The 26,222-nt window shown below is 40.7% G+C and overlaps 1 long non-coding RNA gene across 1 annotated transcript in view; it reads right to left on the reverse strand.

The window, feature by feature from the left end:
• LOC123329822 overlaps positions 1-5,617 on the reverse strand; it is a 32,542-nt gene extending 26,925 nt beyond the window's left edge. The window contains exon 1 of the long non-coding RNA XR_006545413.2: positions 3,215-5,617. This is a non-coding gene — a long non-coding RNA (uncharacterized LOC123329822). The remainder of the gene's footprint in view (positions 1-3,214) is intronic.
• Positions 5,618-26,222: the final 20,605 nt, after the last annotated feature.

A 26,222-nucleotide genomic window follows, 5' to 3' on the forward strand; every position in this document is an offset into this window, starting at 1 on the left:
TCATATAAGTTACTTTTCTGTACCTTGGTTTCTTCATTTCTAAAACAGAGAGAAAAATAGTAGCTGCCTACTGGTTGTTATGGAGATTAAATCAGTTAATATATATAAAGCAGCCAGAATAGCATCTGGCACAAAGCAAGTACTATATAATTATTTAATGCCACAAAGGGTATCACAAATAGTACATTGATGCCAAGTGTTATAACAATATAATATGTGAAAATGGTGCCCATAACAAGGACTAAAATTTCTAGTTTGTAACTATTAAAAGACATGGCTAATGTCTGACTTTTCACCATCTTTCTTCCTCCAGCCTCATCTTCACCTCCACCCCCCAGACTTCTAAGTAGAATGTCTTCTAGCTTTCTGGATCAGCTCCTAGGCTCTCTCTTCTTGTAAAGAATCCAAATAATGGCTAAAGGAGTTAAATTATCCTAAATAATAGAGATCTGGATAAAGGGAGAGGGTGGGGAAAGAGAAAGCAAAGACAAAGTTTGGGTCAAGTATTGTAGGGCCTGAGACAGAAAGCTTTGGAGCCTCTATGGACTAAAAGTAGGGGCTACGGGATATGTCCCTGGCATTGCGCTCTTGCTTACAAAGTGGTTCTAGTAATGTCCTTCAAGAGATACAAGTGAAAATCAGAAATACTTTACTTCTGATTGCTGGACTGTTTGTTTAAATATGGCACAGCAGTGAAATCAGGACATAAGGACTACCCCCCACCCCACTTTTATGTAAGTTACATCCATATATATAGATAAAGTTAAATGTATATACCTGATATAACTGGGAAGTAATTTAACATATGCAAAAGTATCTGTATATTTATCGATGCATACATATATAACCTATATGTAAAAATAACTTTAGATTCAGATGCTTGAGTCCAACAAACTCAAAAAGTCTTTGGCTAAAATAAAATGTGTAGATAAAGCACATGCAAAGAGTTTGGGATTCTTTTTGAAAGTTGTTGAATCAGTTTTTTCTTTTTTTTTTTTTTTAATCCAAACCAATCTAGGTTCAAATCCCAGCTCTGTACTTACTAAGTCACTTTGAACAAGACTCGATCTATTTAAACCTCAGATTCCTCACGGTAAATTGGGGCTGACTCCTACCTTACAGGGCCTGATGAGTGAGACACTGGACACATTGTGGCTGACATAATGCTAATTCACAATAAATCAATCAACACAAAAAACCTGTTAGTTAACTACACAGACACCAACACAACCTCAAATGAACGAATGGATGATGTTATACCCCACAATCTGGTTAGGTTGCATTTTTCCTTTTCTAAACATAGTTTTCTCCTTCACAAGAGAAGCCTTGATGTTCCCCCCAGTACTGCTTTTAGGGAATTACTGAAAGTTATTATGGCAACAAATTGAGCCTGTTTGCCAAAAAACACATATTGCCTCAGTGTTGCCATGGATCTGTTAGCTCTATACTCCACAAGGAACCCTGTTCCTAGGTGCTAAACAGATGAAATGATAAAAGGCATTCTTTGCAAAACCAGCTGAGACCTCACTGCCTAGAGTAAACCCACTCTCCACTAGCCAGGACGATAACTACCCACCAATCTTCACTGTCTATCCTACCATAAAGGGAATACCCTAGTGATCCCCTGAGTGAGGGTGCTAAGCAATTTACTAAAAGACCCTTGATTCAGAATTCTAGCTTCTCTGTACTTAAATCAGTAGCTGAGGACTAAAACAAATGTTAAACCACAAATGGAAATGGAAAATCCCCAAGAAGACAAAGTTAGCCATATAAACAAGTTTGGAGGAAGAGAGGGGACTCTGAAGGAGAAATTAAAAATTCACTTTTGGAAATGTAAGTTTGAGATGTCCACAAGACATCCAACTACCCATATGTGGTTCTATCTGTGGAAATAAAAACTTTAAAAAGTAAAAGCCCACACTAGCTCTATTTCTTCAGGTTGTCCCCAGGACAGTGCTCACATTCATTAAGACATTTGTGAAAAGTGAAAAAGGGTTTTTTAATTTAATTCTTTTTTTTTTTTTTTTTTGGCCTGCACTGCACCGCTATGGAGAAGGCAATGGCATCCCACTCCAGTACTCTTGCCTGGAAAATCCCATGGATGGAGGAGCCTGGTAGGCTGCAGTCCATAGGGTCGCTGAGGGTCGGACACAACTGAGCGACTTCACTTTCACTTTTCACTTTCATGCATTGGAGAAGGAAATGGCAACCCACTCCAGTGTTCTTGCCTGGAGAATCCCAGGGATGGGGGAGCCTGGTGGGCTGCCATCCATGGGGTTGCACAGAGTCGGACACGACTGAAGCGACTTAGCAGCAGCAGCAGCACAGCTATAGGACCTTAGTTCCCTGAACCGGGATCAAATCTGTGCCCCCTACAATGGACGTGTGGGGTCTAACCACTGGACCACCAGGGAAATCTCCATACTTATTATCGTACAAAATTGGGAATTTTCATTGACTAGTAAATGGTTATATGAGGGTGAACTTGGGCTTCAGTACTGAGGACTTGTTTCTTGAGTATCTTTAAGAATACATGCCCGACTGACTCTTGTTGATATTTGACAGAAAACCACAAAATTCTGTAAAGCAATTATTCTTCAATTAAAAAAATAAAGTGGCAAAAAAAAATCAGAATACATGCCTGAGATGTCATTTCTTTAGCCAACAACCAGGAAAGGAAAAAGAAGGGGAAAGGAATTCTAATTCTCTTTTCTAATGATTAATACTTTTGTCTAGATGATGACAGAATATTGGGAGCAGCAAGTGGGTGGATTTTGAAGGAAGCAAAGCTAACTGATGAAAGCATAACTGCTGCTTTGAAAAATCTTCCAGCGCAAGAATCACTTTACGCTACTTTTGTGGTGAAAGCAGTTCTCTCCAGAGAGATAAGTGTTTATGTGGGGCATTTTCCAGAATGTCTGTCTTGCAGCAGAATCTTGTTATATAGTTAAATTGTGTGAAACTAACAAGGATTTTTCTATATGCAAGGGAGACTAGGAATATGCCAGACGTAACAAAAGCTAAATGAGCACAGTCTGCTTCCCATCTTTAAGACAATTCCATTTCCAGGAAGAATGTAAAAGGTTGCGGTTTAAAAAATAAAAAGGACACATATCACAGATCTTTTTTCACTCTTGTGAAGTGAAATATACTTTACTCCCCTGGGATCAAACAGGGCATGATACACACTCTGTGGCGACCTGCCCAGCCTCACCTCCTGCTAGTCTTGGTAACACGTTACACACTAGACGATGTTTAATACCTTCCTCCCCATGAGTGTGACATGGATCTGGGGACTTGCTTCTAAGGAACAAAAACACATAAAAGTGATAAGGTTACAAGACGCTGGCATCCATCCTGCTAGTGCTCACTCTCTCACTCACACTCCCCCAACTTGGCTCCATCCCTGATTCGCTCCTCACCCCCTCTTCTCACTCTCGATGGTACTCTCCTTGCCTTCTCACTTGCTCACCCTGATGAAGCAAGGTGCTCTATGAAGAGGCCTACAGGGCAAGAAAGGGAGGGAGGAATGGAGACCTGAGTCCAGAGGAACTGAATCCTGCCAACAACACATGAGGGAGCAAGGAGGCTGATCTTTCCCCGTCAAGCTTTGAAATGCCTGCAGCCTTATGAGTGACTCTGAGCCAGGGGTCCTAGCTAAGCCACATCCAGGTTTCTGGCACGTGAACAATGTGAGATAATAAATGTGTGCTGGTAAGCTCCGATGTTTGGAGTAATGTGTTATGCAACAGTTGATAACTAGTATGGTCACCCCACAGGGTGGTTATAAGGGGAAACAGAGGTAATGTAAGAAGTATTAGCAAAATGCCTGACACCACAGTAAGCACACACATCAGTTCCAAACTTCTCCAGCCACTCCATTTCCACGGCCACCATCACACTCATGACACTGTCACCTTATAACCAAAATAGCCTGTTTGTGGCTTCTCATATATATATATTGTACATCTGCTTTAATTGTTAAAGAAAAGGGTGTAGTGATCACAAGAATATCCATATTAAAAATAAAGATTAAATACCTGTCTTCCTGGGACACCAATGCTGATCCTCCTTCAATGATAAGATCCCTTCCCAGGTGCCTAGGTCATACTGACTCGCTGTGTATGTGCTGATCTGGTTTTTTTGAAACCAGGAAGGAATGTACCCCTGACTTGTTTGGTGTTCTTTATTCTGACAAGACATAAAACTGTGCTGAAAACCGTGCTTCTCTGGAACAGTTCCTCGGAGTTATCTAGAGGCAGTCTTCTGGACTATGGTCTTCAGTTTGGCTCAAATGAAACTTTTTTGTATTCCTATTATGGATTGTCTATTGATTATTTTCATCAATGCCCTTAAAGAATAAAAATCAAACTGATATTCAAGGCTCCTCCAGTTGTCCCCATTCTGTATCTCCAAGCTGACTTCCCAATGACCCTCTCACACTGCATCACCATTCAATCAAGATTAACCTATTTAGAGGCAAACTTAAGATATCGGAGGAATAAGATAGGGAGAGCAACTTCCCCTCCACAGATACATCAAGAATTCCTCAGCATGTGGAACAGCTTCTACAGAACACCACCTGAACACGGACCGAAGATCCCAGACTTCCAAAAAGGCAGGCCAATCTCCTCAAAATGAAGTAGGGCAAAAGATAAAGATTAAAAAGAGAGAGAGAGAAAGGATTTCGGGATGGGGACCTGTGCCTCAGGGAGGGAGACGTGAAGGAGGAAAAGTTTCTGCACACTCGGAAACTCCCTCACAGGCGGGGACAGGGGAGAGAGAGCTTAAGAACCTCAGAGGGGAATGCAACAACAGATGCTCAGACGGCAGAACGGAGAGAATTCAGCCCAGAGATTGCTGCCGAGCAGCATGTCCCAGCTGAGAAGCGGCTTACAGGGCCTCGCAGCAGAGAGTAGGGGCTGGGTACTCAGGCTCAGGCTTCAAGGGTCGGACCCCCGGGAGAGGACCAGGGTTGGCTGCTGTGAAGATCTTCTCAAAGGGCTGGTACGACACAGCTGAGGGAGTCCAGGAGAAAGCCCGGGCCTCCCAGAGAGGCACATGCATCACTGCTGTGGGAACGCTCTAGCTCTGCGCGGGTGCAGGATGCAGGACCCTTGCCCTCGGGAGAGCCATCAGGGGACAAGCCGGCTGCGGCCTGTAGCTCCAGAGGTAGAAAAGCCGCCGCCAGTGCCAGAGGTCGGGAGGACCCTACGGTCTCCACCACCGAGCTGTGAGCTGGCACAGGGGTCACTGCCCACATCTTCCTGAGCAGCCTGGCGCTGCCCAGAGGCCCACGACCTGACACCACTGCCCTGGGGAAGTGCACATCTGCCTCTGCCTGGGACAACCTCCCAGGTCCAGGCCCCGCGACACTCCCCACAAACCCTAACTGTGTCTTGAGGGCCACCTACAGACAGAGGCGGACCCCAAACCAAAACTGAACACCAGGGGCAGTGTGAGCCAAAGAGAGAAGGGAAACGCACCCCTGCAGCCACAGGTGCAGGGGATGATATCCCCATGATCAGCCTGAGACTGTGGGCTTCAGGGGCAACTGTGGACCTTAGGAGCAAGTACAAGCTGGAGTGGGGGCTTCCCTGGTGGATCAGTGGTAAAGAATCTGCCTGCTAATGCAGGAGACTCTGGGTTTCGGAAGATCCCTAGGTTGGGAAGATCCCCCAGAGGAGGAAATGGCAACCCACTCCACTATTCTTGCCTGGAAAATCCCATGGACAGAGGAGCCTGGTGGGCTACAGTCCATGGGGTTGCAAAGAGTTAGACACAACCTAGAGACTAAAGATCACCACCACCATAAGCTGGAGTAAGGCAAGATCTGGAAAAGTTGGCTTAAAGCTCAACATTCAGAAAATGAAGATCATGGCATCCGGTCCCATCACTTCATGGGAAATAGATGGGGAAACAGTGGAAACAGTGTCAGACTTTATTTTTCTGGGCTCCAAAATCACTGCAGATGGTGACTGCAGCCATGAAATTAAAAGACACTTACTCCTTGGAAGGACAGTTATGACCAACCTAGATAGCATATTCAAAAGCAGAGACATTACTTTGCCAACAAAGGTTCGCCTAGTCAAGGCTATGGTTTTTCCTGTGGTCATGTATGGACGTGAGAGTTGGATTGTGAAGAAGGCTGAGCGCCAAAGAATTGATGCTTTTGAACTGGTGTTGGAAAAGACTCTTGAGAGTCCCTTGGACTGCAAGGAGGTCCAACCAGTCCATTCTGAAGGAGATCAGCCCTGGGAATTCTTTGGAAGGAATGGTGCTAAAGCTGAAACTCCAGTACCTTGGCCACCTCATGCGAAGAGTTGCCTCATTGGAAAAGACTGTGATGCTGGGAGGGATTGGGGGCAAGAGGAGAAGGGGATGACAGAGGATGAGATGGCTGGATGGCATCACTGATTCGATGGACATGAGTCTGAGTGAACTCCGGGAGCTGGTGATGGACAGGGAGGCCTGGCGTGCTGCGATTCATGGGGTCACAAAGAGTCAGACACGACTGAGCGACTGATCTGATCTGATCTGATCTGAGTCTGAGCTGATTCCACACTGCCAACAACAGAACCAGAGACCTTCCTAGAAATATTGGAGGACTTTTTGAGTAGGCAGAGGGACTGGAGAAACCTGTGTGGAGAGGAAATGAAAGAATCACAAGGTCATTATTTCACTACCACTCTCTCTATATATATATTCCTATTTCTTCTTTTTTCTTTTTCATATTCTCATTTTATTCTCTCTATATTATTCCTTTATTTTTCATAACCTACTTTTCCCATTTTTAAAGCATCTTCTTTTTAAATTCATTTTTTCCTACTTTTACAGTACCACTTAGTTATATTGCATTTTTAAAATGTTTTTGATTTTGTATATCTGCTAGTCTAGTTTTTAAGCATTCATTTTCACTTAGGGATTTTTTTATTGACTTGATTCCTCTCTTTTTTTTTTGACTCCTATTTTTATTCTTTTTTTCCCCTCTTTTTTCTTTATAAGTGTCTGAGTTTCTTAGGTGTTCTTGGCTGTTGAGTATTGCTCTCTCCATCAGTCTTGGAGTTTTTTCTTCTGTGCTGTGTGGCTTGTGAAGTCTTGTTGCTACAGTAAGGGGTCAGGCCTGAACCCTGAGGTCCAAGTCCAGGACTTTGGACCACCAGAGAAGTCCCGATCCCATTGGGAGAGAGCTCTCCCAAAGGCCTCCATTTCAAAACTAAGACCAAGCCCCACCCAAAGGCCAACAAGCTCCAGGGCCGGATGTCTCATGCCAAATCTTTAGCAAAACAGTAACCCAACCCTGCCCATTAGCCGAAAAGCTGCCCAACGCCACATCAAGCCCAGACAACCCAAAACATACTACTGGACACAGCACTGCCCTTCAGAGAGACACATCCAACTCCATTCATCAGACCACAGGTACAAGACCCCCAAACAAGGAAACTTTCACAAGGCATTTGTCCAAGCCCACTCATGGGGGGCAGACTCCACAATTGAGAGGAACTAAAACCTTCCAGCCTGCAGAAGGGAGACACCAAATACAGTAAATTAAACAAAATGAAAAAACAGACAAACATGCAGCAGATGAAGGAACATAGTAAAAATCCATGAGATAAAACAAATGAAAAGGAAATAATCATTCTACCTGAAAAATAATTCTAAGTAATGATAGTAAAGATGATCCAAAGTCTTGGAAATACAACAAAGGCACAGATAAATAGACTGGAGGCAGGGACTGAGAAGATACAAGAAATGTTTAACAAGAACCTAAATGAATTAAAGATTAAATAATCAGCAATGAACAACACAATAACTGAGATTAAAAATACACTAGAGGGAACCAATAGCAGAATATCTGAGGCAGAAGAGTGGATAAATGAGCTGGAAAATAGAATGCTGGAAGTAACTGAAGCAGAGGAGAATAAAGAAAAAAGAATAAAAAGAAATGAGGACAGTCTCAGAGACCTCTGGAATAATACCAACATTTGAATTATAGGAGTCCCAGAAGGAGAAGGAAAAAAATGTATGAGAAAATATTTGAGGCATTATGGTCTAAAACTTCCCTAACAAGGGAAAGGAATAGCCATCTAAATCCAAGAAACCCAGAGAATCCCATATAAGATAAACCCAAAGAGAAGCACACCAAGGCACATATGAATCAAACTAATGAAAATTAAACACAAAGAACAAATACTAAAAGCAGCAAGGGGAAAGCAACAAATAAGATACAACGGGATGTCCATAAGGCTAACAGCTAATCTTTCAAAAGAAACTCTTCAGGCCAGAAGGAAGTGACAGGATATAATTTATTTTTTAATATAAATTTATTTTTCAATTGGAGGCTAATTACTTTACAATATTGTATTGGTTTTGCCATACATTGACATGAATCCGCCACGAGTGTACATGTGTTCCCCATCCTGAACCCCCCTCCCACCTCCCTCCCCATCCCATCCCTCTGGGTCATCCCAGTGCACCAGCCCCAAGCACCCCATCTCATGCATCAAACCTGGACTGGCAATTCGTTTCACATATGAAAATATACATGTTTCAATGCCATTCTCCAAAATCATCCACCCTTGCCCTCTCCCACAGAGTCCAAAAGACTGTTCTATACATCTGTGTCTCTTTTGCTGTCTCACATGTAGGGTTATCATTACCATCTTTCTAAATTCCACATATATGTGTTAGTATACTGTATTGGTGTTATCCTTTCTGGCTTACTTTACTCTGTATAATAGGCTCCAGTTTCATCCACTGTCAGGACAGGTTCAACTTTAAGGAACCCAATATGTCACACTTTTCTTCCTTTGTGTGCCATTTCTCAAGGATTCTCTGTTCCTTATCAGTTCCTATTCCAGGAACAAGTAGAGCTGCATGCATTTCTCAGGACTGAGATCATGGGAAAGGTTACCTGCTTGGATTCCTTTCAGTAACTCCCTTCAGTGACTCTTTTCAGCGTCAGCAACCTTGTATGTATTAGACTATCCATTTTGTTGCAACTGATGGAATTTCATTCTTTGTAATAGCTGAGGAATCATTTTACTAAAGATATATAAGCTCACATTTCTGCTAATAAAACACCCTTGCTCCACTAGAGACCTGGGTCCCCCACATCCTTCTTTCTGTCTTCATTCTCTCTGGAGCGTGGAAGCCTGCTGAGCTCACTTTCTCGCTCGGGCTTTCAAGACCTCCTTGAGAGGACACCCTGTGCCTTCGCGAGTGGTATGAGTCCTGTGCACGGGCTTTATTGGTTTTCCACATAACCCGAGAGATACTGCTCTCTCTCTCTCCTTTTCCCTCTTTCTTTTCATCAACTCCGGTCTACCAGGCCCCGGTCTGTAAAGAAGACCACAAGTGGTGCCCAAACAAGGACCTGGAATTCACGGTATTCAGGAAAGAGTGACTGGGACCTATTGAGGTCAGGTAAGTGCAGGGTTATGGGACAAATGGCTGGAAAGCCCCACCATTTTTCTACTTTACTTCATCATTTATTTAAAGTTCAAAGACTTTCAGTTTCACGTCAGCAAATAGAGGCTTATCTCCAAATGGTGGAAAACTATCTTGACTGTAATAATTGTAATCCTCTTATTCTTGCTGTTTGCTTTTTGTATCTGTAACTATATAATGAATTTTTTATCTAAGAGGTTTGAGATATTTAAGTTACAAATGATTATTCAAGCTCCTATGATTGCCACAGGCTCTTCCAACTATTACTTGGGGCCCCTAGATCAAAGATCCTCAATATGAGGATAAAGAAAATATATTGTCTAAACAAGTTAGGGTCTACACCCCTTTCCAACAGGAAAAAGTTACAGAATGATTTCTCCACCCCTTTCCCTAACAAGCATATTCTCCTAAAAGCAGGAGGAAATGAAAGAGTTAAAGCTTAAACAGACTGTCCAGGGCCCTATGAAGAGGAAGCAAACATTCTCACTCACGCTTTCCTTAAGCCTTGTGCAACAATGTATCTTGCCAGAAAACTGACCTTTCTTTAGGTCCAGAACTAATACACAGCACAATGTCTTACTCATGGAAATGCTTTATTTAGGCTCTATGTTAGTAATTATAATTGTAGCAAATCTTGCCTGGGAACTTGTATCTCATGACTTGTACCACTGATTACACAGCAACAGTATATCTTGCCCAGAGACTGTTGTCTGGAACCTGTTCTCCCTGGCTCATCTTGCACCAAAGTTATGTCAAAATATGTGTATTGAGAAAGGGCCTAATGAAGCCTATGCTGATTTTTTAGCTAGACTAGAAACTGCTATTTCCTGTAATGTTATCAAAAAAGAGGTCAAAATACAAAAAAAACCCACTTACTTATGAAAATACAAATCAGGAATGTCAAAGAGCTATCACTTCAATTCATGAGACTGGGACTATTATTGATTTTTTGAAGGCTTATCACCATTTAGGATTAAAAAAAAACCTCGAAAAATACAGATGTTAACTATAACAATGGCTACTACTTAAAAAATTTTTTAAACTATTAAAAAACCTCCAAAAATCTGCCCTCATTGCCATAAAGAGATATATTGGGCCGAAAAATATCAATCTAAAAATGTTTAAAAAATGCCTATTTCAAAAAACTGCAAGCTGGGGACTCTGCTAGGTCCCCATCAACAACAACAACAACAAAAAAAAAAACAGAGAAAAACTCCGTCTTTTCCTTCAAACTCTCAACATCCAGCAGTGCTGCCATCAATATACCAGCCCTAAATGATTTTCTTCCTTTTCCTTAAACAGTCCCTTCTAAAATACCTACCAGACTTTTTAGACCCCTACCTCCACAAACCTTCGGCCTTTTACTTGGCCGATCTAGCTTGACTTCTAAAAAAATTACTGTTCACCCTAAAATAATTGATTCAGATTATAAAAATAATTCAAATTATGATGTCATCTCAGATACTATGACAGTTCAAAAAAAGAGAGACAAAATTGCCCAATTACTTCTTTTACCTTACGTTTCTATTAACTCCTCTAATGACATACAGACAAATGAATTAAAAAATACAGATCAAAAACAATCCTTATGGACATCATTGATATCTAAATATGCCTGACCAAATATAAATATCAAAATTAATGATAAAAGATTTTCTGGTCTCCTTGATACTAGATCCAATATCACTATTATTTATAAACACGTATGGCTTAGATCTTAGCCTATACAGAAAATTTCTTACCAAATTACAGAAATTTCTCAAACCAAAATACAAGAGTCTATCGAAACATTCAAATTTATTCTTGTGAAGGACCAAAAGGCCAGCCTGCAACATTACAGCCTTATGTGATAAATGCACCCCTTAATCGAATAAAAAAAAGATTTACTTATGCTATGACAAATTCAAATATACATTCCACATTTTTCCTAAGGGCCACTGCTCATTTAACAAACAATACAATTATTAAAATAACTTGGAAAAATGACGAACCTATTTGGACAGAGCAATGGCCACTTACAAAAGAGAAATTGGAAACTACAAAGAAACTTATAACAACACAATTGAAATTAAAACATATTGAGGAATCTTATTCCCCTTGGAACTCTCCCATTTTTGTTATAAAAAAGAAATCTAACAAATGACATCTCTTAACAGACCTTTAAAAAGTTAATGCATCTATGAAACCTATAAATGCATTGCAACAAGGAATTCCATCACCTACCACTGCTCCTCCAAACTGGCATATTATTATTATAAATTTATGGGACTGCATTTTTAATATACCTTTACACCCTCTAGACCAAGAGAAATTTGCTTTCTCTCTTCCTTATCCTTAATCACACTGGACCTCATAAACGATACCAATGAATTATACTACCTCAAGGAATGACGAATTCTCCTACCATATGTCAATATTATGTAGCCAAACCCTTAAACCTATAAGAAAACAATTTCCTGACTTTCTTGTTATTCATTATATAGATGATGTATTGTTTTCAGCTTCATTTGTTTTAAAAACTCAACATATGTTTAATATAACTCAACAATGCTTGAAAGACTCTGGATTAATTATTGCCCCTGAAAAAATCTAAACCTCTGTACCTTACCATTACTTAGGGTTTGTTATTAATAGACAACACACTACTCCTCAACTAACACAGATTCATACTGATAAATTATCAACCTTAAATAATTTTCAAAAACTTTTAGATTATATGAATTGGATTAGATCTTCCTTGCTGCTGCTTCTAAGTCGCTTCTGTCATGTCTGGCTCTGTGCGACCCCATAGACAGCAGCCCACCAGGCTCCCCAATCCCTGGGATTCTCTAGGCAAGAACACTAGAGTGGATTGCCATTTCCTTCTCCAATGTATGAAAGTGAAAAGTGAAAGTGAAATTGCTCAGTCATGTCAGACTCTTCACGACCCCATGGACTGCAGCCTACCAGGCTCCTCCATCCATGGGATTTTCCAGGCAAGAGTACTGGAGTGGGGTGCCATCGCCTTCTCTGAGATCCTCCTTAGACATTGTTAATTATTAACTGACCAACTCTATTTAATACTTTAAAAGGAGATCCCAATTTAAATAGCCCTCGTTCACTTTCATGAGAGATACAAGTAGAACTCTATTTAATACAAAATAAATTGCAAAAGCAATTTCTTACACGTATTAGACTTGATTTACCTCTAAAATTATTTATACTCCCCTCTCTTCATTCCCCCACAAGACTTCTTGCCCAACTAAAACACCCAATAGAATGGATCTATACCCATTTTAGAGGAACAAAATCACTTACACCCTATCTTGATTTAATCACTTTAATCATTATCAATGAAAGAAATAAAACTAAGACATTAATTGGCTCCAATCCACATAAAATTGTTGTACCTATTAATAAATCTCAGTTCAAAAACACATTACAAACTTCTACTGATTTCCAAATAGCTTTTCTGGAGTATTTTAGAAAAATTTCATTTCATTATCCTTCTAACAAGCTCTAGAATTTCTTCAAAAATACTGAATTTATTATCTCTCACATCGTCAGCTCACAGCCTCATGCTGATGTTTTCTATATAGATGGGACTAAAACACCAAAGCCTCATTCTAGTCTCTTAAAGAAAGTAAAGTCTTTTATACTAAATTTCAGTCTGCTCAACAAAATAAATTATATGCTCTTATTCAAGTTATCCATCTACATCCTTACCCCATTAATATAATCTCTGATTCCTTATATTCAGTTTTTGTATTAAAAAATATAAAAACCTCCACTATAAACCCCAGTCAACCTGTTATTCAACAACTTTTTTTCAAACTACAATCTATTATTACAAAACACACTTCTCCCATTTATATTACACATATTCAAAGACATTCTTGCCTCCCCAGCCCTATGACTCATGATAATGAACAAGCCGATAAATTTGTTTCTTTTGCTACTCCCAAAAAACAACATGCTTTTTACACAATAATGCTGGCTCCTTACACCATATATGAAAAATTCCATACCACCAAGCTAAAAAAATCATTAATAATTGCTCTACTTGTAAACCCTTACACCTTCAACCCATTACACAAGTTACCAATCCTCAAAGATTACAACCTAATGAATTATGACAAATGGATATGACTTATTGCCCTGAACTCTCTCCATCTTCTTTCTTACATTTCTATATCGACACAAACTTCTTTTACCTGGGCCACACCTCTTCAAGGTGAAACTACCAACACGTTATAACTCATTTATTAATCTGTTTTGCTATAATGAAAACTCCTAATTCATAAAAACAGACAATGGCCCTGTCTATATTTCTAAACACTTCAAACGATTTTTACAATCATTTTCTAGTAAACATATTACAGGTATTCCTTATAACCCACAAACACAACATATAGTCAAACGACCACATCATACACTAAAACTACAAAATATTTAAAAAAGGAGAATACGCAGGAACACTACTATCTTCCTTATCTAAAACAGACTTTACTAGATTCCAACATAAGCTGTTCTCTAAACCTATAACTGGTTCCAAATAGGAAAAGGAGTACATCAAGGCTGTATATTGTCACCCTGCTTATTTAACTTATATGCAGAATACATCATGAGAAACGCTGGGCTGGAAGAAGTACAAGTTGGAATCAAGATTGCCAGGAGAAATATCAATAACCTCAGATATGCAGATGACACCACCCTTATGGCAGAAAGTGAAGAGGAACTAAAAAGCCTCTTGATGAAAGTGAAAATGGAGAGTGGGAAAGTTGGCTTAAAGCTCAACATTCAGAAAACTAAGATTATGGCATCTGGTCCCATCACTTCATGGCAAATAGATGGGGAAACAGTGGAAACAGTATCAGACTTTATTTTTCTGGGCTCCAAAATCACTGCAGATGGTGATTTCAGCCATGAAATTAAATAGCTCCTTGGAAGGAGCCATTTAATTACTCCTTGGAAGGAAAGCTATGACCAACCCAGATAGCATAGTCAAAAGCAGAGACATTACTTTGCCAACAAAGGTCCGTCTAGTCAAGGCTATTGTTTTTCCAGTAGTCATGTATGGATGTGAGAGTTGGACTGTGAAGAAGGCTGAGCACCGAAGAATTGATGCTTTTGAACTGTGGTGTTGGAGAAGACTCTTGAGAGTCCCTTGGACTGCAAGGAGATCCAACCAGTCCATTCTAAAGGAGTCCACTCCTGGGTGTTCTTTGGAAGGAATGATGCTGAAGCTGAAGCTCCAGTACTTTGGCCACCTCGTGCGAAGAGTTGACTCGTTGGAAAAGACCCTGATGCTGGGAAGGATTGGGGGCAGGAGGAAAGGGGGACGATAGAGGATGAGATGTCTGGATGGCATTGCCGACTCGATGGTTGTGAGTTTGAGTGAACTCCGGGAGTTGGTGATGGACAAGGAGGCCTGGCGTGCTGTGATTCGTGGGGTCGCAAAGAGTCGGACACGACTGAGCGACTGAACTGAACTGAAACCTATAACTATTGTTAATACAGCTTTATTTGTTTTAATTTTTTTTTTAATTTACCACAAGGAAATATCTTAACAAGAGCAGAACATTTCGAGGGATCACAGGATGCCTCTCTTCCTCTGCCCATTTGGTATCAAAATGGGCTAACCAAACAATGGAAGTCTAGGAAACTAATCTTACAGGGAAAGGGGTATACTTTTATTTCTCCAGATGGATCCTACGGAGTCAGTTGGCTCCTTCTTCGGAAGATCCGCGCCCCTCGCCCAGGGAACCACCAGCATTCAAGATAGAGAGGAAAAGGTGAAATTCCTGGAAAGAGGAAGTTCCATTACAAGCCATGGCAGCTTTAGAGATTTCCAAATAAAGCCACGCTCGACGTCATCAACCTCATGATCTCCCTACTTGGGGACAGATTAAAACTCATTAATCAAGCTGAAAATCTGGTTTCTCAACAGGAAATGCTTCGGAATCCAGAAAATATTTTTGTCGCTATGCTTGCTCTGCTTGCTTTTGCTCCCCCCTCTCAGGATGACTTGATTAATTATACTTATTGGGCTTATATACCTAACCCCCCTTTTATTGCAGATTATAATGTGGACAGACATAAGACCAATCATATCCACTAATGACTCACTACATATGCCTCCTCCTTAGAGCCTGGAGGGCCCCTAATGCCCTGAGGAAGAAGGGAGACTAATTAATATTTCTCTGGGTTATGAAATCTTCCCTTTATGCATGGGCCCAGCAGAATTATGCATAAGCGTTAGCCAACAAACTTGGGCCTTCATCCTGTCTCCAAATAAGACTTTTGGACATTGCTTAGATTATTTACTGCCCTTCCTTTTCTTTTTATGAGAACCATATCAACACTATTGAAACTCTAGGAAAAGGACAAGAAACATTATGCAAAGGGTTTATTTATATGAATTTTAAATATATTCCTGTTCGTTGAGACATATGTCAAGCCAAATCAGGAAAATTAATGTTTGTGGCCAAATATACCATTGTTGATTGGGGACCCCATGGTATATGGTTATCTGACTGTTCAGATGATATTAATAGTAATGTATGTGATTATATTACTCAAGTAACATGGAAGACTACCAATACTATGATGGAACATTACCATGACAAAGGACTTCTTGGCTGGCTTGATGATGGAATGTCATCTGCTTGCCCTCAAATTGTCCTCAATAAATGGATTGGACCTGAACAATGGGACATTTGGAAATTTGCCATGAACACCAAAGAACTTGTAACTTGGACTGGATATTTCACAGAGACTAGTCAAGGTTCTAGTCATTATTGCTTTCATTATAATCATTCATATTACATACAAGCTTGTGTTCCCTTTCCTTTTGTTATAGCTATAGGGAACTTGTAATTTAATAAGACTTTATGTTCTGAGACTTATATAGATTGCAAATTGTATACCTGTCTTAATTCCTCTTTTCTTTGAAAAACGAATCCCTTTTGATTCTTCAATATCGATATAGTCTGACTGCCAATAGATCTCCAACGATCCTGAGAAAAGGGTCCCCTGGCAGGACTTGCCTCCCGGTTACTTACTAAATTACTTAAGCGATCTAAACAATTTATTGGATGTCGAATTCTTAGGATTGTGGGATTAATCGCCATTTACACCACTGCTGCTGTTGCCAGCACTGCTGTACAAACCTCAATTCAAATACACAATTTTATCCAAAATTGGACCAAAGATGCTCATACTATGTGGACCACTCAGGCTCAGATAAATGAGAAAGTTCTAGATGAAATACAGGAAATAAAAATTGCCATCCAATGGGTTGGAGAACAATTAATAGATTTTTAAAAACAGGCTTTGCTAAAATGTGATTGGAATTCTACTCAATTTTATATTACCCCTGTTCGGTTCAACTATAGTGCCTTTAATTGGGAACAAATCAAATTTCATTTACAAGATTTACATTATAATGCTTCCTTAAATGTACAATCAGCCTCCTCTAAGAGTTTACCTTCTTCCAACTATCTGAAAACCTTAGCTGAACAGCTAGCTGATCAATTATCCGGGATAGATCCTTGAAGATGGTTTTAAAACATTATCAGTTCAGTTCAGTTCAGTTCAGTCGCTCAGTCGTGTCCAACTCTTTGCGACCCCATGAATCGCAGCATGCCAAGCCTCCCTGTCCATCACCAACTCCCGGAGTTCACTCAGACTCACATCCATCGAGTCAGTGATGCCATCCAGCCATCTCCTCCTCTGTCGTCCCCTTCTCCTCCTGCCCCCAATCTTTCCCAGCATCAGGGTCTTTTCCAAAGAGTCAACTCTTCGCATGAGGTGGCCAAAGTACTGGAGTTTCAGCTTTAGCATCATTCCTTCCAAAGAAATCCCAGGGCTGATCTTCTTCAGAATGGACTGGTTGGATCTCTTTGCAGTCCAAGGGATTCTCAAGAGTCTTCTCCAACACCACAGTTCAAAAGCATCAATTCTTCGGCGCTCAGCCTTCTTCACAGTCCAACTCTCACATCCATACATGACCACTGGAAAAACCATAGCCTTGACTAGACGGACATTTGTTGGCAAAGTAATGTCTCTGCTTTTCAATATGCTATCGAGGTTGGACATAACTTTCCTTCCAAGGAGTAAGCGTCTTTTAATTTCATGGCTGCAGTCACCATCTGCAGTGATTTTGAAGCCCCCAAAAATAAAGTCTGACACTGTGTCCACTGTTTCCCCATCTGTTTCCCATGAAGTGATGGGGCCGGATTCCATGATCTTCATTTTCTGAACGTTGAGCTTTAAGCCAACTTTTTCACTCTCCTCTTTCACTTTCATCAAGAGGCTTTTGAGTTCCTCTTCACTTTCTGCCACAAGGGTGGTGTCATCTGCATATCTGAGGTTATTGATATTTCTCCCGGCAATCTTGATTCCAGCTTGTGCTTCTCCCAGCCCAGCGTTTCTCATGATGTATTTTGCATATAAGTTAAATAAGCAGGGTGACAATATACAGCCTTGACGTACTCCTTTCCCAATTTGGAACCAGTCCGTTGTTCCATGTCCAGTTCTAACTGTTGCTTCCTGATCTGCATACAGATTTCTCAGAGGCAGGTCAGGTGGTCTGGTATTCCCATCTCTTTCAGAATTTTCCACAGTTGATTGTGATCCACACAGTCAAAGGCTTTGGCATAGTCAATAAAGCAAAAATAGATATTTTTCTGGAACTCTCTTGCTTTTTCCATGATCCAGCGGATGTTGGCAATTTGATCTCTGGTTCCTCTGCCCTTTCTAAAACCAGCTTGAACATCAGGAAGTTCACGGCTCACATATTGCTGAAGCCTGGCTTGGAGAATTTTGAGCATTACTTTACTAGCATGTGAGATGAGTGCAATTGTGTGGTAGTCTGAGCATTCTTTGGCATTGCCTTTCTTTGGGATTGGAATGAAAACTGACCTTTACCCGTCCTGTGGCCACTGCTGAGTTTTCCAAATTTGCTGGCATACATAATATTGGATCTGGAGCTATAACGCTGATAATTATCCTGGTGGTTATATTTGCAGTATACCATGCCTTTCAACTAAAATTGTTCAAACTAAACAAACTCATTTGGTCAAGACCTTTTTCACTAAAGTATCTACAGTCACCCCTAATTATGAAAAAATTAAAAGGGGTAATTGTCAAGGAATGTTCAACACTAAGGAATCCAATTATGTTGCACTTTTCTTCCTTTGTGTGCCATTTCTCAAGGATTCTCTGTTCCTTATCAGTTCCTATTCCAGGAACAAGTAGAGCTGCATGCAGTTCTCAGGACTGAGGTCATGGGAAAGGGTATCTGCTTGGATTCCTTTCAGTAACCTCCTTCAGTGACCCTGTATGTATTAGACTATCCATTTTGTTGCAACTGATGGAATTTCATTCTTTGTAATAGCTGAGGAATCATTTTACAAAGATATATAAGCCCACATTTCTGCTAATAAAATACCCTTGCACCACTAGAGACCTAGGTCCCCCACGTCCTTCTTTCTGTCTTCATTCTCTTCAGAGCGTGGAAGCCTGCCGAACTCACTTTCTCACCCAGGCTTTCAAGACCTCCTTGAGAGGACGCCCTGTGTGTTTGTGAGCAGTACAACTCCTGTGCATGGGCTTTATTGGTTTTCCATGTAAACCAAGAGATACTGCTCTCTCTCTCTCCTTTACAGTCCACCAGGCCTCGGTCCATAAAGAAGACCACAATCCACCTCACTAGAAGTAATTCAAATGTATTCTTTTTAATGGATGAGTAATATTCCATTGTGTATATGTATCACAGCTTTCTTATCCATTCATCTGCTGATGGACATCTAGGTTGCTTCCATGTCCTGGCTATTATAAACAGTGCTGCGATGAACATTGGGGTACACGTGTCTCTTTCCCTTCTGGTTTCCTCAGTGTGTATGCCGAGCAGTGGGATTGCTGGATCATAAGGCAGTTCTATTTCCAGTTTTTGAAGGAATCTCCACACTGTTCTCCATAGTGGCTGTACTCGTTTGCATTCCCACCAACAGTGTAAGAGGGTTCCCTTTTCTCCACACCCTCTCCAGCATTTATTGCTTGTACACTTTTGGATTGCAGCCATTCTGACTGGTGTGAAATGGTACCTCATAGTGGTTTTGATTTGCATTCCTCTGATAATGAGTGATGTTGAGCATCTTTTCATGTGTTTGTTAGCCATCTGTATGTCTTCTTTGGAGAAATGTCTGTTTAGTTCTTTGGCCCACTTTTTGATTGGGTCGTTTATTTTTCTGGAATTGAGCTGCAGGAGTTGCTTGTATATTTTTGAGTTTATTTCTTTGTTGCTTCATTTGCTATTATTTTCTCCCATTCTGAAGGCTGCCTTTTCACCTTGCTAATAGTTTCCTTTGATGTGCAGAAGCTTTTAAGTTTAATTAGGTCCCATTTGTTTATTTTTGCTTTTATTTCCAATACTCTGGGAGGTGGGTCATAGAGGATCCTTCTGTGATTTATGTCGGAGAGCGTTTTGCCTATGTTTTCCTCTAGGAGTTTTATAGTTTCTGGTCTTACATTCAGATCTTTAATCCATTTTGAGTTTATTTTTGTGTATGGTGTTAGAAAGTGTTCTAGTTTCATTCTTTTACAAGTGGTTGACCAGTTTTACCAGCACCACTTGTTAAAGAGATTGCCTTTTCTTCATTGTATATTCTTGCCTCTTTTTCAAAGATAAGGTGTCCATAGGTGAGTGGATTTATCTCTGGGCTTTCTGTTTTGTTCCATTGATCTATATTTCTGTCTTTGTGCCAGTACCATACTGTCTTGATGACTGTGGCTTTGTAGTAGAGCCTGAAGTCAGGCAGGTTGATTTCTCTAGTTCCATTCTTCTTTCTCAAGATTGCTTTGGCTATTTGAGGTTTTTTGTATTTCTATACAAATTGTGAAATTATTTGTTCTAGTTCTGGGGAAAATACCATTGCTAGCTTCATAGGGATTGCATTGAATCTATAGATTGCTTTGGGTAGTATACTCATTTTCACTATATTGATTCTTCCAATCCATGAACACGGTATATTTCTCCATCTATTTGTGTCCTGTTTGATTTCTTTCACCAGTGTTTTATAGTTTTCTATATACAGGTCTTTTGTTTCTTTAGGTAGATATATTCCTAAGTATTTAATTCTTTTCATTGCAATGGTGAATGGAATTGTTTCCTTAATTTATCTTTCTGTTTTCTCATTGTTAGTGTATAGGAATGCAAGGGATTTCTGTGTGTTAATTTTATATCCTACAACTTTACTGTATTCATTGATTAGCTCTAGTAATTTTCTGGTGGAGTCTTTAGGGTTTTCTATATAGAGGATCATGTCATCTGCAAACAGTGACAGTTTTACTTCTTATTTTCCAATTTGGATTCCTTTTATTTCTTTTCTGCTCTGATTGCTGTGGCCAAAACTTCCAAAACTATGTTGAATAGTAGTGGTGAGAGTGGGCACCCTTGTCTTGTTCCTGACTTCAGGGGAAATGCTTTCAGTTTTTCACCATTGAGGATGATGTTTGCTGTGGGTTTGTAATATATAGCTTTTATTATGTTGAGGTATGTTCCTTCTATTCCTGCTTTCTGGAGGGTTTTTTTAATCATAAATAGATGTTGAATTTTGTCAAAGCCTTTCTCTGCATTTATTGAGATAATCATATGGTTTATCTTTCAATTTGTTAATGTGGTGTATTACATTGATTGATTTACGGATATTGAAGAATCCTTGCATGCCTGGGATAAAGCCCACTTGGTCATGATGTATGATCTTTTGAATATGTTGTTGGATTCTGTTTGCTAGAATTTTGTTAAGGATTTTTGCATCTATATTGATCAGTGATATTGGCCTGTAGTTTTCTTTTTTGTGGCATCTTTGTCAGGTTTTGGTATTAGGGTGATGGTGGCCTCATAGAATGTGTTTGGAAGTTTACCTTCCTCTGCAATTTTCTGGAAGAATTTGAGTAGGATAGGTGTTAGCGCCTCTCTGAGTTTTTGGTAGAATTCAGCTGTGAAGCCGTCTGGTCCTGGGCTTTTGTTTGCTGGAAGATTTCTGATTACAGTTTCAATTTCTGTGCTTGTGATGGGTCTGTTAAGATTTTCTATTTCTTCCTGGTTCAGTTTTGGAAAGTTGTACTTTTCTAAGAATTTGTCCATGTCTTCCAAGTTGTCCATTTTATTGGCGTATAGTTGCTGATAGTAGTCTCTTATGATCCTTTGTATTTCTGTGTTGTCTGTTGTGATTTCTCCATTTTCATTTCTAATTTTGTTGACTTGATTCTTCTCCCTTTGTTTCTTGATGAGTCTGGCTAATGGTTTGTCAATTTTATTTATCTTCTCAAAGACCCAGCTTTAAGCTTTGTTGATTTTTGCTATGGTCTCTTTTGTTACTTTTGCATTTATTTCTGCCCTAATTTTTAAGATTTCTTTCCTTCTACTAACCCTGGGGTTCTTCATTTCTTCCTTTTCTAGTTGCTTTAGGTGTAGAGTTAGGTTATTTATTTGGCTTTTTTTAGGGTGGCAGCCGGGAGGAGCTACCCCACACCCGAGGCCAGGAGTGGCGGCCGGGAGGAGCAACCCCATGTCCAAGGAGAGGTGGCTGCATGGGTGCAGGAGGGCCGAGAGGAGCTACTCCACGTTCAAGGTCAGGAGGGGCGGCACTGAGGAGATACCCCTCGTCCAAGGTAAGGAGCAGCATCTGCACTTTGCTGGAGCAGCCATGAAGAGATACCCCATATCTAAGGTAAGAGAAACCCAAGTAAGACAGTAGGTGTTGCGAGAGGCATCAGAAGGCAGACACACTGAAACCATAATCACAGAAAATTAGCAAATCTAATCACATGGACCACAGCCTTGTCTAACTCAATGAAAGTAAGCCATGCCCTGTGGGGCCACCCAAGACAGGCGGGTCATGATGGAGAGGGCTGACAGAATGTGGTCCACTGGAGAAGGGAATTGCAAACCACTTCAGTATTCTTGCCTTGAGAACCCCATGAACAGTATAAAAAGGCAAAATCATAGGATACTGAAAGAGGAACTCCCCAGGTCGGTAGATGGCCAATAGGCTACTGGAGATCAGTGGAGAAATAACTCCAGAAAGAATGAAGGGATGGAGCCAAAGCAAAAACAATATCCAGTTGTGGATGTTACTGGTGATAGAAGCAAGGTCTGATGCTGTAAAAAGCAATATTGCTTAGGAACCTGGAATGTTAGGTTCATGAATCAAGGCAAATTGGAAGTGGTCAAACAGGAGATGGCAAGAGTGAATATCGACATTCTAGGAATCAGCGAACTAAAATGGACTGGAATGGGTGAATTTAACTCAGATGACCATTATGTCTACTATTGTGGGCAGGAATCCCTTAGAAGAAATGGAGTAGCCATGATGGTCAACAAAAGACTACAAAATGCAGTACTTGGATGAAATCTCAATAATGACAGAATGATCTCTGTTTGTTTCCAAGGCAAACCATTCAATATCACAGTAATCCAAGTCTATGCCCCAACCAGTAATGCTGAAGAAGCTGAAGTTGAATGCTTCTATGAAGACCTACAAGACCTTTTAGAACTAACACCCAAAAAAGATGTCCTTTTCATTATAGGGGACTGGAATGCAAAAGTAGGAAGTCAAGAAACACCTGGAGTAACACGCGAATTTGGCCTTGGAATACGAAATAAAGCAGGGCAAAGGCTAATAGAGTTTTGCCAAGAGAACGCACTGATCATAGCAAACACCCTCTTCCAACAACACAGGAGAAGACTCTACACATGGACATCACCAGATGGTCAACACCGAAATCAGATTGATTATATTCTTTGCAGCCAAAGATGGAGAAGCTCTATACAGTCAGCAAAAACAAAGACCAGGAGCTGACTGTGGCTCAGATCATGAACTCCTTATTGCCAAATTCAGACTGAAATTGAAGAAAGTAGGGAAAACCACTAGACCATTCAGGTATGACCTAAATCAAATCCCTTATGATTATACAGTGGAAGTGAGAAATAGATTTAAGGGCCTAGATCTGATAGATAGAGTGCCTGATGAACTATGGACTGAGGTTCATGACATTGAACAGGAGACAAGGATCAAGACCATCCCCATGGAAAAGAAATGCAAAAAAGCAAATTGGTTGTCTGGGGAGGCCTTACAAATATAGCTGTGAAAAGAAGAGAAGCTATAAGCAAAGGAGAAAAGGAAAGATGTAAGCATCTGAATGCAGAGTTCCAAAGAATAGCACGGAGAGATAAGAAAGCCTTCCTCAGTGATCAATGCAAAGAAATAGAGGAAAACAACAGAATGGGGAAGACTAGAGATCTCTTCAAGAAAATCAGAGATACCAAGGGGACATTTCATGCAAAGATGGGCTTGATAAAGGACAGAAATGGTATGGACCTAACAGAAGCAGAAGATATTAAGAAGAGGTGGCAAAAACACACAGAAGAACTGTACAAAAGAAAGCTTCATGACCCAGATAACCACGATGGTGTGATCACTGACCTAGAGCCAGACATCTGGAATGTGAAGTCAAGTGGGCCTTAGAAAGCATCACTACAAACAAAGCTAGTGGAGGTGATGGAATTCCAGTTGAGCTATTTCAAATCCTGAAAGATGATGCTGTGAAAGTGCTGCACTCAAATATGCTATCAAATTTGGAAAACCCAGCAGTGGCCACAGGACTGGAAAAAGTCAGTTTTCATTCAAATCCCAAAGAAAGGCAATGCCAAAGAAGGCTCAAACTACCGCACAATTGCACTCATCTCACATGCTAGTAAAGTAATGCTCAAAATTCTCCAAGCCAGGCTTCAGCAATACATGAACTGTGAACTTCCAGATGTTCAAGCTGGTTTTAGAAAAGGCAGAGGAACCAGAGATCAAATTGTCAACATCCACTGCATCATCAAAAAAGCAAGAGAGTTCCAGAAAAACATCTATTTCTGCTTTATTGACTATGCCAAAGCCTTTGACTGTGTGGATCACAATCAACTGTGGAAAATTCTGAAAGAGATGGAAATACCAGACCACCTGACTGGCTCTTGAGAAACCTATATGCAGGTCAGGAAGCAACAGTTAGAACTGGACATGGAACAACGGACTGGTTCCAAATTGGGAAAGGAGTACGTCAAGGCTGTATATTGTCACCCTGCTTATTTAACTTATATGCAAAATACATCATGAGAAACACTGGGCTGGGAGAAGCACAAGCTGGAATCAAGATTGCTGGGAGAAATATCAATAACCTCAGATATGCAGATGACACCACCCTTGTGGCAGAAAGTGAAGAGGAACTAAAAAACCTCTTGGTGAAAGTGAAAGAGGAGAGTGAAAAATTTGGCTTAAAGCTCAACATTTAGAAAACGAAGATCATGGCATCTGGTCCCATCACTTCATGGGAAATAGATGGGGAAACAGTGGAAACAGTTTATTTTTGGGGGCTCCAAAATCATTGCAGATGGTGATTGCACCCATGAAATTAAAAGACGCTTACTCCTTGGAAGGAAAGTTATGACCAACCTAGATAGCATATTGAAAAGCAGAGACATTACTTTGCCAACAAATGTCCGTCTAGTCAAGGCTATGGTTTTTCCAGTGGTCATGTATGGATGTGAGAGTTGGACTGTGAAGAAGGCTGAGTGCTGAAGAATTGATGCTTTTGAACTGTGGTGTTGGAGAATACTCTTGAGAGTCCCTTGGACTGCAAGATCCAACCAGTCCATTCTGAAGGAGATCAGCCCTGGGATTTCTTTGGAAGGAATGATGCTAAAGCTGAAACTCCAGTACTTTGGCTCTTCATGCGAAGAGTTGACTCATTGGAAAAGACTCTGATGCTGGGAGGGATTGAGGGCAGGAGGAGAAGGGGACGACAGAGGAGGAGATGGCTGGATGGCATCACCAACTCAATGGACGTGAGTCTGAGTGAATTCCGGGAGTTGGTGATGGACAGGGAGGCCTGGCGTGCTGCAATTCATGGGGTCGCAAAGAGATGGACACGACTGAGCGACTGAACTGAACTTGTTTCTTGAGGTAAGCCTGTATTGCTATGAACCTTCCCCTTACTGCTTTTACAGTGTTCCATAGTTTTGGGGTTGTTGTGTTTTCATGTTCATTCCTCCATCCATAGTTCATCAGGCACTCTATCAGATCTAGTCCCTTAAATTATTTCTCACTTCCACTGTATAATCATAAGGAATTTGAACCTCATTCCAGAAGTTTTCCTCTTATCAATCACTAACTACCCATTGGGGAGTTTTAAAACAGTGGTACCCAATTCTGATATAAGTGATCTGGGGTTGGCCTTGGGCATTGAGATTTTTTAAAGTTCTCCAGGTGATTCAGTATCCAGCCTAGCTTGAAAATAACTGCTCTGTGTTTTCCCTAGTTTAGCTATTAGGGTCTAGCCACCTTCTGAGGCAGTGGCTCTCAAACTCGAATGTACATAAGAAACACCTGTGAATATTGTTCAGTGTGGGATTCTGATTCAGGTGGTCTGGGAGGGCCTGGAGTTCTGTATTTCTAACAGTCTTCCAGGAGATGCTGCTGGTCCTGAAACCACACTTTGAATAGCAAGGTAATCTGACCAGCATACCTTCCACGTGGTGCTGAGTGTCCTTCGACCCAGGTTCCCTCACTGTGCTCAGGCAGCCAGGCAGACTCGCTGCCCACCCCACCCCTCCAACCAAGCTGATGTGTGACTCCATCAGTTTGTGTGATACCTGAGAACCTGAACCTGAGTGACTTAGACCTGGGAAGTGCATACAACCCAGGGCCCACCTCAGACAGTTCCCAGCAGAGCAACCTAGA

Source organism: Bubalus bubalis, chromosome 16, assembly GCF_019923935.1.
Source record: "Bubalus bubalis isolate 160015118507 breed Murrah chromosome 16, NDDB_SH_1, whole genome shotgun sequence".
Lineage (NCBI taxonomy): Eukaryota > Metazoa > Chordata > Mammalia > Artiodactyla > Bovidae > Bubalus > Bubalus bubalis.